The 11,611-nt window shown below is 37.0% G+C and overlaps 1 non-coding gene across 1 annotated transcript; it reads left to right on the forward strand.

Moving 5' to 3' along the window:
- The first annotated feature begins 6,411 nt into the window (after nucleotides 1–6,411).
- Nucleotides 6,412–6,517, forward strand: LOC123631183. Its single transcript, XR_006733050.1, has one exon. It is a non-coding gene; the product is annotated as a U6 spliceosomal RNA (small nuclear RNA).
- The last annotated feature ends 5,094 nt before the right edge of the window (nucleotides 6,518–11,611 follow it).

Raw genomic sequence — 11,611 nt, forward strand, 5'->3', positions numbered from 1 at the left:
GTTGATATTGCTGACCTGCCACTATTCCCATATGTCTTTTATTTTGACTCCAGATGAGGCCTCAATGCCTTCCTCTGATGTTTAAAGCCTTCTAATCTTGTCTCTCAATATTCCCTCTCATCCAACATATGTTCCAGCCGAATGGAACCATTTGTTTATCCCCAAGCACAGCCTGTGCTTTCTCACTTCAGTAATTTGACTGATGTCCTTTCCCTCTATCTGGAATCCTCTTGCCTCTCATTCCCAAAGCTGCTTGTCCAAATTCTACTCATCATTTAAAGCCTATCTGAAATATGATACCCCATAGGAATCCTCAGAGTTACTCTCTCCCTCTACCACCATCTCACAGTAATTCTTCTTGTGTATTTCTCATGGTACTTGATGCTTTCCACATTGCCTGGTGCCTGTTAAGTACATTTCTCATACCCCCTATTAGGTTATAAGCTCCTTGCCTATCTCTCATCCCCATCCTCCCCATACGCCTGGTGCCTAAGGGCTGCTCAATACCTCAGTTCTAAATGGGTGCACATTTTCACAGATGGTGATGGGGTCCCTTGTGTTTCCTGCATTCTCACAGGGTGTCTCATTGAGATCCAAGGTCACAGGCTGGTGGGGCTGCTGGTGGGGTTTTAGGTAGCTTTGTGAGAAAGCCAAGTATTTTCCTGAGCACAGCCTAATGTGAGCCTTTCATTGTTAACACAGTTCTCTGGTCAAACTGGATAAAAGGAGAAGGTCTCTAAGGCTTCTCATGAGGATATGGATGGCCATTGTGTCTAAAACAGAGTACCTTACCTCCAGGGCCTGAACAAGGGGTTTCAAAAGGAGTTGTTGTGGCTGGGGAAGAACATCATTATTGGTAATTTCCATCTCCAAAGATCTACTGCTTCTGTGTTCTGTCATTCTAATTCTCTAGTCACCATCAGGCCTGACTCTTGGGCATCTGCCTCTCACTCTATAAAGTGACAGTCAAGATGTGGACAGTCTCCATGCATTTCTCTAAGAACCTTGCAGTGGTTCTAACTTTGCCAAGGGGTTCTCTCACTTTGCTCTGTATACCCAAAACCAACTTCCATGAACATGTTCCCAGGTCTATAAGCATTCTGCAGTGAACACATATTGAGGTCTACTGTATGCCAAGAACAGAGCTGCACATACCTAGATAAATAAGACCCAGATCCCGAATTCACTCAGTAAGCCAAATGGCCTTTATTTTTAGGATACAATTAAATTTTTTTCTGGTTTCAAATTTTTATGATCTCCTTGGTGGTCAATTCCTACTTTAAAGTTGTTCTAGAGCAGTTTTTATGGAGGCAAAACAAACTTCCTTGATTTGGATGACCAACTCTGTCTACCACCTCTGTCCAGTACAGCAAGGCTCCAAATCACTGCCCAGGAAAGCTTTTACAAAAGCTCTGGTATACATCATTGCAGTAATCAGATGTATGATTTAAGACACACACACGAGGAAAGTTGTTCTCTCACATGGTCTCCAATGTAATGCAGAAGTTCTTTGAGCTTTCCCAGGTAATAAATACTGCTAAGAACAGAAAGTTCTGGAAGACAGTTCATCAAGCCCTCAGGCAGATCATCACTTGGATGGCAATTTTCCCAGATGTGGATAATTAGCTCTAGCTGAAAAGGCAAAAGTGTGTCCCCCAGCAAGGAGGAACAAACCTAGCAATTGTCTTAATTTCGAAAGTTTTTTAATAGTAGTGATTTTTAATAGCCAGACCAAATATCTAACAGCTGCTACCAGTCCAGGTCCTGAGGCTGGGATGCAGCTCAACTATTAATTTCCTAAAAGCCTAGCCAAAAAAAAGTTGGATGCCAGAGTCTCAAGAAAAGTCTTCTCTTCCAATAACAAATTTTCCTCTAGCTTCTTAACCTCTTCCCAAGATCTCAGTCAAGATAAAAGAAACATGAAAGCATCATGTTGGATCCTATCTTACCACTGCTGAAAAACCTATCACTGCTTGCTAGCAGAGCCAAAGCTTCATCTTGTCAAGAACTCAAATGCCCTGGGATTCTCCATTCTTCAGATCTGTCATTATGGAGACATGCACACATTCATTAGTGAGTTGTTTCTCACTTTTGAAGAGTTTAAAAACTTAGTCTTTTTTTTTTTTTTTTGTCTATGTGAGATGAGCCCTGAAATCAGTCAACAGACCTGCTTTTAGGACTTTGTTATAATATTAACTCACTGTTTATCCTGGAGAAAGTTATTCTCTTTGAAACTGTGTGCTCACCTGAAATACAGAAATAATAACACCCACCTTGCCTACAGAATGTCTGTGGCACTCAAATAAGATAATGCATGTGAATAAATTTGATAAAAGGAAAAAATCAAATGTTTAAATATAAAGAATGAATAGAGCTCATGGTTAATCCGCTTACCTTGGTATATTGCTTACGTAGACCACAAAGAGATGAATATCTAGTATAGCTTTGTTAAATAGAAAAAGGAAAAAATAATTTTTATGGTTTAGAATCAGCAAGCCTGTAGCCTGGACCATATTTGAGTTATAACATGCTGTCAGGTACATGAAAGATGGTACATTTTTATTGAATAAAAACCTGTGATGGGTTGTAGTCTGGATGTCAGCTCAAACTCTATCTCAGCCTTAGCCTGTGCAAGGCATGTTAAGGTGAGAAGAAGTGCTTACAACCCCCTGCAGAGCATTGCCAGCAAGAAACATTACTGTTGACAAGGTGTGCACCAGAACATTGAAATTCAGCAAAAGAAACCAGCAAGTTCAGGTGTGTTTAAGTTTAGTTAGGTATCATTCTTCTTAAAAGCATTGGGAAAATAAAATCTCTTCCCAATCCAAAAAACATCTCCACAAAGGTAGCAGAAAAAAAACCCACTTTTACTATTGAGTAAGGATTCAACCAAAGTGTGATGCAATTTTGGCATCACAAACTGCACAGGCAGTTTGCTAAGAGACTACAAAGACAGAAAGAAATCCTGTCGCCTTATGTAGCCAAGCAGATACAACTCAGTGCATACATGTTTTCATGGTAAACAATCACTGGTCCTCAAGTAAGAAGACTGCACAACACATTTTGTCACAAATTGTTCATCTTAACTTTACCATGGTAATTGGGGACTACTCGTGTTAGCTAATTGGCTTTATATGGGGAAGAAAAAACTTGTCATATCTTTATTACCAGAAGTAGCTTGGCAAATTGGAGCAAGGTACCTACTGAAATTAGACTCTTACCCACTCACAGGAAGTTGGAGATGGGTGAGCTAACTCCCTTGATGTCTGGTTTCCAAAGAGATACTCCCAAGTCCTTGTGAAAGATATTCCTGGGTCATAAAGCTGATAAAAAGTCTGTCTAGTCTTTGAAGGGATACATTTTAAAGAAATGAAAACATATTTGCAATTACAAGTTTCCTAAGGTAAATACTCAAAGAAAAAAATAAGGGAGAAAAATCTTTTCCTTTATTTTCAAAAGGGAGATTTTAACCCCTTATATTGAATTTGTGTTTGTCCTTATAAAGGCCATAGCTTTTTAAGCAGAAAATTTTCATGTGAGAGAACAGATGGAAAGTATGACTACATCCTACTCAGAACAGTGACCTCTGGGTGGCAGACTATCTGAACAATGTCCCTCCTTCATGATTGGTTTTAGAGCCCAAGAGAAGCCAAGTTTTTACCATTCCTGCAGTGGGTCCTTAGCCCTTCTCTGATCTTATGACTGTCTAGTAACCAACGGGGGTGTTGAAACCTCATAGGTAGTAGGCTTCAAAGAGAATAGATGGTAAATGTCTCTTCCAGACCTTTAAAGGTGTCAGACTGTCAGTTAATCTTTCCTAGATTTGAATAAGGGAAGGCCTGGCTGCATCAGTGCAGATTCTCTAGAGATGTAAATTTCCCCCATGGAAGACAGCTTTGCATGGGGACTTCTATTCAAAGTCTCTCTGAACAGCCATTTCAAAATATGTCAAAAAATATATTTTTGAGTAAAATAATTTGACTTCAGTCCCCATTTTGAAACTTTAAAAAGTTTTACATACTAAAAGCCAAGTTGATAACTTTGGAGAGATCTGATATAGAAAATGTTAGATATAGATGGGCAAAGGAGTAGAAAACAAATTGGGATAAGCAGAAAGGAATAATTTAAAACATATCATCCTATATATTATTGAATCAGTCTCTTAGACCTGAGGATGGATTGTTTCAGTTAAACAGCTGTGTCCTGTTCCAGGAAGTGGCATTGCAGATGGGCTAGGCCTCCATATATGATGTATGCAAACAGGTCTTAACTAAGAGGCATTTCTATGGACACAGAAGGAAAACAAAGGTTAATGTCCGGAGTACTGTATAGATAGACTAGCTCTTTTTAGAGCCTCTGAAGTACCTTCAGATTGAAGTGGCAATCTGACAGATTTTCCTGGATTGTAGTTTGAATCAAGTGTTCAAGTGACCTTTCCGAGTAGTTTATATATTAGGCACAAAGGCTGTTTACATATAAACTGCTGTGGTGATTTTTCCTGATGTTTATTTAAGTTGTTTCACTTTAGTTTGCAGGGCTATAAGAAAAGCAATTTTAATTTTTAGTGATTTTAAGCCAAAAAAATAGAAGAAAAATTTGGAAACTGTGAACTGAAAATAAAATCCTAAGCCCCCCACAAACTGAATGGACCCCCTCTTGGCCAAGGAGACCCCAGAGAAACCTTAAAAACCAAATTCCTGGGCATGATGCGATGGGAGGTTGGACACGCATCGTCATACCCCCTCCCCTTTGGAGTTTAGACACAATGGCTGACCAGTATTAATGTTAAAATAGAGATCATAAAACTGACAAGACAGACTCTTTGTGCTGATAACATAGCAAATTATAAACAGGACCTAAGGCCATGCAAAGCAACAGTTAATCACACCTGCAGGCCATCATTCTTGTTCAACAGGCCATTTTGACCCTGTATATTGTGGCTTGCTCTCTTAACTTGACTCTGACATAGCATCTTTATCTTAACTTAAACATTCCTTTTTTCTAAATCCAAGTTTTTAGACAAAGCTTTGTTCCTTTAACAAACAAAAATTTAGAAAATCTCTAAATCCATTTATAACCTGTAAACCTCCTCTTTAAGATATCCCACCTTTTCAGGTTGAACCAATGTATACCTTCCATGTATTGATTTATGTCTTTGCTTGTAACTCCTGCCTCCCTACAATGTATAAAACCAAAGTGCAGTGTGATTGCCTTGGGACTGCTTACTCAAGGCGTCGTGGGTTTGTGTTTTTCCTAAGCTGTCCTTACTCATATTGGCTCAGAATAAACCTCTTTAAAATATTTTTGAGAATTTGTTTTTTTCCTTTAACACAACTTTAGTTTGGAAAATTGTAGCCAAGAAAGAATTTAGGGTTCAGTCCAAATTGTAGGCAAATTCTAATAACTCAAAAACAATGGTCAAGGCAGGAATCTAATAATAGGTATCTCATAGTTTTCTTCTGAAACATAATTTTTTCTCCTCAGTCCCCCATTTATACCAGAGACAAATCATATTAAGATAAATTTATTTGTAAAATAAGTTTTAGTCTTATTATATATGGCCTGATTATTTGCATAAAGTACAGCAAGAATAGCGATTGGCTATATAGGCTCTTTTAAAGGTGGCTTTGTTAGAATTTTTTTACAAGGAGTCTCAGATTAGACTTTTAACATCCTAGAGCCTAGGAAGTCCAGTCAAAGATTTATCATCAGACTGTGCTTGTAAAACCTGCATGAATCCAGTGAATGTCTCTCTTTTTGAACTCCCCAAATACCTGGAGGTCCCTGGGTCTGTCAAAAAGTGATGTTCTTTACTTACTATAGGTCAGGAACCTTGTAAAGGCCAGTCTTTTAAAAGGGCTTTTTATCAGCTCTATAAATTTAACCTCAATTTCTCAAAGTGTCTGGTAATATCTGAAAATATGTCATTCCAGTCAGAGCCTTGGTAAAATAACCAGTGTCTCCAATTCTGTCCTGTTATAAAAGAAAACAGACTCTTATTTAACTTATGCAAATAACTGGATTGATGTAAATAAAGAATACTCACAAACAGTTTCTAAATTCTGGAGAAATCAGGTGTAGTGAAAAATAAATGTTTGAATTTTGCTCACAAAAGCATACTTTACTCAAGTGTTAAAAGTTATAAATAGTTCAAAAGAAAAAAGTTTTCTTGACTCTGGAAAAGAAAATGTAACATAAAAAGAATCAGCAATGTTTTAAGCAAAAAAAGTCACAAAAAAAAATTTACTCCTCTATCAGTTTCGTCCCATATAATTAACCCTTGTTCTGCTTGATGTTGGTTAAGCAGTCCTCGTGAACACATCATTTTGTTAATTAGCCCTGGAAGTTTTTATTTAGTCCAATTGCATGATCTCCAAAGTTATCAGAAACATATTCAAGAGGACTTGCAAGGTATTTGCTTCAACAGTACGTATACAAAAATTGGAACAATGCAGAGAATATTAGCATGGTCCCTGGGCAATATGACATACAAATTCATGAAGCGTTCCATATTTTTGTTAAAAAAGAGGACTTGTCAGTGTCCTTTCCATGAATTTTCTTGAAGAATAAATAAATTTGGTACCTGATTATAAATCACTTTTTGAGAATAATCAAAGTAAAACAATAATTATCTGTGGATGAAAAAGACTTAGAATAACCATGATTAAAGACACAATTAACAAGGAAATTTGTTTATTTTTATGTCATACAAAAATTTAACATAATCATAATTATTACTGATAACATATACCAACACATAACAGAATTTTAAGAATCACATACAATTTAGGAACACATTATACACATTTGTATAAATAGAACTCAAAGAAAGTTAAACAGCATTTCTTATTTGACAATGTTTCCATATGATTTTTACATACCAAGTCCAAAAGTTAGTTCGAGGTCTTAAAGACTTAAAAAATTTTAGAATTTGAAATTTGATGTTGAGAAGTTTGTTAAATATGAAAGGTTTAAAACACTTGCTCAAAATAGCATCGCAGGTCTGTAAATTAATAGTCTTTGAATTATCACATTGGCTAAAGTTTTCAGCAAAACTTCAAAAGGCAAAGGGGAAGTTTTCCCTTGGCCCCTATAGTTGGGGGAAGTGAGTAGGATACCAAAGATCCGCTCTTCTGGAAGCTACAGTGAGGGGAACCCAGGACCTGACCACCCAGCATAAGGGTAAGAATTTCTTACCAGTTGAGGTGGGAGGATTGCTTGAGACCAGAAGTTCAAGATTAATATGTCAAAGAAATATATTTTGGGGTAAAATATTGTTATTTCCCTCAGCAGGCTCATAGGAGAAAGGCATACAAATTTATTAATGTGCACAGGAGTCTTACAAAATATAAGATCTCAAAGTAAAGGCCGGACGGTTGATGCTTTTAAACCATCTTGAGTTTACAGAAAGAATGGGGGCAGAATATGGCTAAAAACAGGTAATGGTGGTAAATCATGCTATGGTGGAAAGATAGGTTATGGGAGGGAGAGAAGAGGAGGCCTAGCTAGGAAAGGTGGTCTTGTTACGTAGATAAAACCTCACAGGTAACAAGCAGCCTTTAGAAAGAATAGATGGTAAACGTTTCTTTCAAATAAACTACCAAGTCTTATCCATGAGCATGGCAGATATTGGAATTATCAGAAATGGAATACAAAATAAGTATATTTAAAATGCCTAAAGTAATAAAATAGGGCACTGAAAGAAGATATTAATAAATAAAGATTTGACCAGGCAGAATTAAAGAACTTAATTATAAAATATCTATTCAGTAAAATACAAAATTGGCATTAGAAAATTAATGGCTGTGTTAAATAGTATATGAGGCATAGCAGAAGGAAGATTTATTAAAATCTAAGATAAATTTGAAGAAATCGTAGAGAAAATAGAATATAGAGGCAAAAATACTGGACTTTTAAAAAAATGAAGACACATAGAGGATGAAGTACATATCTCTAATGTACTCATCAGAATTTTAAGAGAATGCAAAGAATGGGAGATAGAACTAATACTTGAGAAGGCAATGGCCGATTTTTTTTTGGAACTGATAAATGCTCAGATTCAGAAAGCCTAGTAAATCCCAAGAAGAATGAATGAAAATAAGTCTGCATTGAGATACATTGTAAAGAAATTGTGTTTTTCGTGCTACTTCTGTTTGCTGGCCCTCTGACAGCCATCTTAAAATATAACAAATAAATACATGATGGGGTGAAATATTAATATTTTTATTTCCTTCAGAGGTATATTTCAAATCTTTCTTTTAGGCTTTGCTGGTTGGCAATTCTGATAAATTCGTATCTTATCATTTTTCTGGAATGCTCTACTTTATTTTTTATTTTATTGAAACAAAATATTTGATGGAAGTGTGCACATTTTGTAAACTGGTTCTCTAGTGAAGGAAATTAAATTATTTTACCCCAAAAATATTTCTTTGACATATTTTGAGATGGCTGTTTAGAAAACCAGCAAACAGAAGTCAGCCTGCAAAGCTGTCTTTTGTGGGTGAGATTTGCATCTGTAGAGAATCTGCACTGATGCAGCCAGGCTTTCTCTGAGGCCTTCCCTTGTCCAGAGGTAGGAGAGATTTGCTGAGAGTCTGACACATTTAGAGATCTGAAAGAAACATTTACCATCTATTCTCTCTGAGAGCTGCTACTTGTGAGGTTTCATGTACATAGATAGCAAGACCACCTTTTCTAGCCAGGCCTCCTCTTCTGTCTCCCATAACCTGCTTTACCACCATGGCCTGTTCTGCCTAGACCCAAGCCTCCATTCTTCCTGTAACCTCAAGATAGTACATAAGCTTCTAAACCCCACTCGGGGGCTGGGGGGCTAATCACTATATAGTTCTCCCCATGTGCACATTTATATATTTGTGTGCCTTTTCTTCAATTAATCTGCCTTTTGTGAGTTGATTTTTTTAACAAACCTTCAGAGGGCAAAGGGGAAGTTTGGCCCCTACACTAGTGTTATACAGCATGCACATACTCACACTCAGTCTTTAGTTGATTGACAGAATTTAATTTTAAAAACAAGATGAATTTCAAAAATTCAGTTTTTGATGTTAGCCTAGCCATTAAGGACTCTGTCCTTACTAAATAGTTAAAATTCCTTTTTAAAAAAACTTAAACCAAAATTTATTTAAAAAAAAACTTTGGTGTAATTATTTTTTTAAAGATCTGTGCTATGAGTATCTACCATTATTGTAATTTTAAAAGTCCTACAGTTATTAATCCTTGTGACAGAGGTTTTTTTTTACTTGGACTTGAGATAGCCCAAGATGTTCCAAATGATCTCAAGGACACACATTTTATTTAATTTTAAATAATTTTAATAAAAATAATAATATACAGAATTAGTTTGGAAAAAATAGGATCCATGAGGCTGGTTTTAATAAAAATGTATTTATTAAAAACTTTATGATAATAGGCACCAAGTCATTTTTTTTCACCAACTTATCTTCAGTGTTTAATATAATGTCCAGCACATGGTAGATATTTAACAATTCTTGAATGAAAAAATAGATAACATAAATGTAGGCTGATAATTGAGTGGTTAAAAAGCCAAAAGTAAAAAGCCTGCATCTAAGATGAAGAGAAAGTCATCCGTAATCATTAATTATTTTATTTTTATTCAACCAATCTCTATTAAGTGACCACTCTGTGCCAGAAAATATTGTATGTATTATGTAATATACTTGTGACTGACAGGCATGGTTCCTACCAGTGTGGAGCTTACAGTCTATTGAGGGAGCTACAACTTGTTGGAAATATATAGAGTGGTCAGGAGTATCCAAGTTCTGAGCTTCTGAACAGTGTAGCAAGGATTAGAAAATTCAACTTATCTCCTGCTATAGACATCTTATAATGAAGTTTTGATTTTTTTCAATTTTGATTATTTATGCTAATTCTTTAATATCCACAGTTGACATAGTACTTTAATATCAATCATGTTATTTGAAGCAGGAAGACCACATACTATCATTAATTTATAAGTGAGGAATATGAGGTCCAGAGTGGTGTCTTAGGCCATTACCTGAGAATAAAGGGAATACCTGAGAAAAGAGGTTTATCTGTCTCACAGTTCTGCAGACTGTATAAGAAGCATAGCGCCAGCATCTGCTCCTGGTGAGGGCTTCAGGGAGCTTCCAATAAAGGCAGAAGGTGAAGTGGGAGCAGGCGTTTCACATGGCAAGAGAAAGAGTGAGAGAGAGAAGAAGGAATGCCACACTATTCTGAAAGACCAGTTCTCGTGTGAACTAACAGAGAGAGAACTCACTCATTACCTCGAGGAGGGCACAAAGCCATTCACAAGGGATCTGTCCTCATGACCCAAATGCCTTCCACTCAGCTCCACCTCCAACATTGGAGATTAAATTTCAACATGAGATTTGGAGGGGACAAATATCCAAACCATATCAGTGGGTAAATCACATGATTAGATTTTTTGAATCCAGATTATTGGAGACAAAGATGTCTCCTTATTTTTTATTGGGTTTTGGGGTTTGTTTTTAGCAAATACTTGAATGAAGGGAAAGACCATAGTCTCCTTGTTGCAGTTTTCAAAATATCGAGCTATCTGGTTTTAGCAAATCCAAATCCTGAGTAATTGTTCAAACTTTTGACTTTTTTTTTTTTTTTGAGGATTTGTTATTAGCTGTAGAGATACAGCCAAAAGGTCCTTGGTTATATAAGCAGGGGATGCTGGAAGTGAGGCTGGATGGATATTATATTAGTCCACTGTGAACTTCTTGAAGCTACAAATCTTGATTACTCATCCCCGTGTTCCCGCTGTCCTGCACTTCGCAGTGCTAGCCGATGGAAATGAGGTCGGCACTCAGAGCTGTCAGTCCTTCCTGCCACCCTGACAGCCACTGCCCCGGCCAAGGTCCCTGAGACCTCATAGCTTGAATTATCTTCCAAAAACAATTCTGTCATTCCTCTGCTCAGATGTTGTCTTCGTTCAAATTGCTGTAACAAAAAGACCACACATAGGCTGATTTAAACAACAAACATTTATTTCTCACAGTTTCTAAGGCTAGGAAGTCCAGGATCAAGGTCCTGGCAGATCTGGTGTCTGGCAAGGGCACTCTTCCTGGTTTGCAGACAGCCATCTTCTCACTGTATCCTCATGTGACAGAGCAGAGAGAATGAGAGAGCAAGCACTCATGTCTCTTCTTATAAGGGCACTAATCCCATGCATGGGGGCCCCACACTCATCACTTAATTTCTTCCCAAAGGCCCCACCTCCTGTAACTACCACACTGGAGGTTAAATTTCAGAGGGACACAAACATAAGACTAAAACAGAAGCCTTAGCAAGCTCTCTCTTACCTAATAAAGTTTTCCATAATCCTTTTGAAGTTTACTGTGTTATGCTCAAATCTCTTTCTTTCATTCAATACTTTCTCTTCCTGCAACATTAACATCCTGGTCTCTAACCACACTTGCTGTTGCCACAGCACACTTGGTTTTTGTACAATTCCATGCATTTGCTCAAATGGTTTCTTCTATTTGGAACACACCCCCAACCATCTTCCGCCATTATGTATGTGTTGAAATCTAACACATCCTTAACAATTTCAGCTAAAATCCAACTTTTCCTTGCATCCTTG

Source organism: Lemur catta, chromosome 1 (genome assembly GCF_020740605.2).
Source record: "Lemur catta isolate mLemCat1 chromosome 1, mLemCat1.pri, whole genome shotgun sequence".
Classification (NCBI taxonomy): domain Eukaryota; kingdom Metazoa; phylum Chordata; class Mammalia; order Primates; family Lemuridae; genus Lemur; species Lemur catta.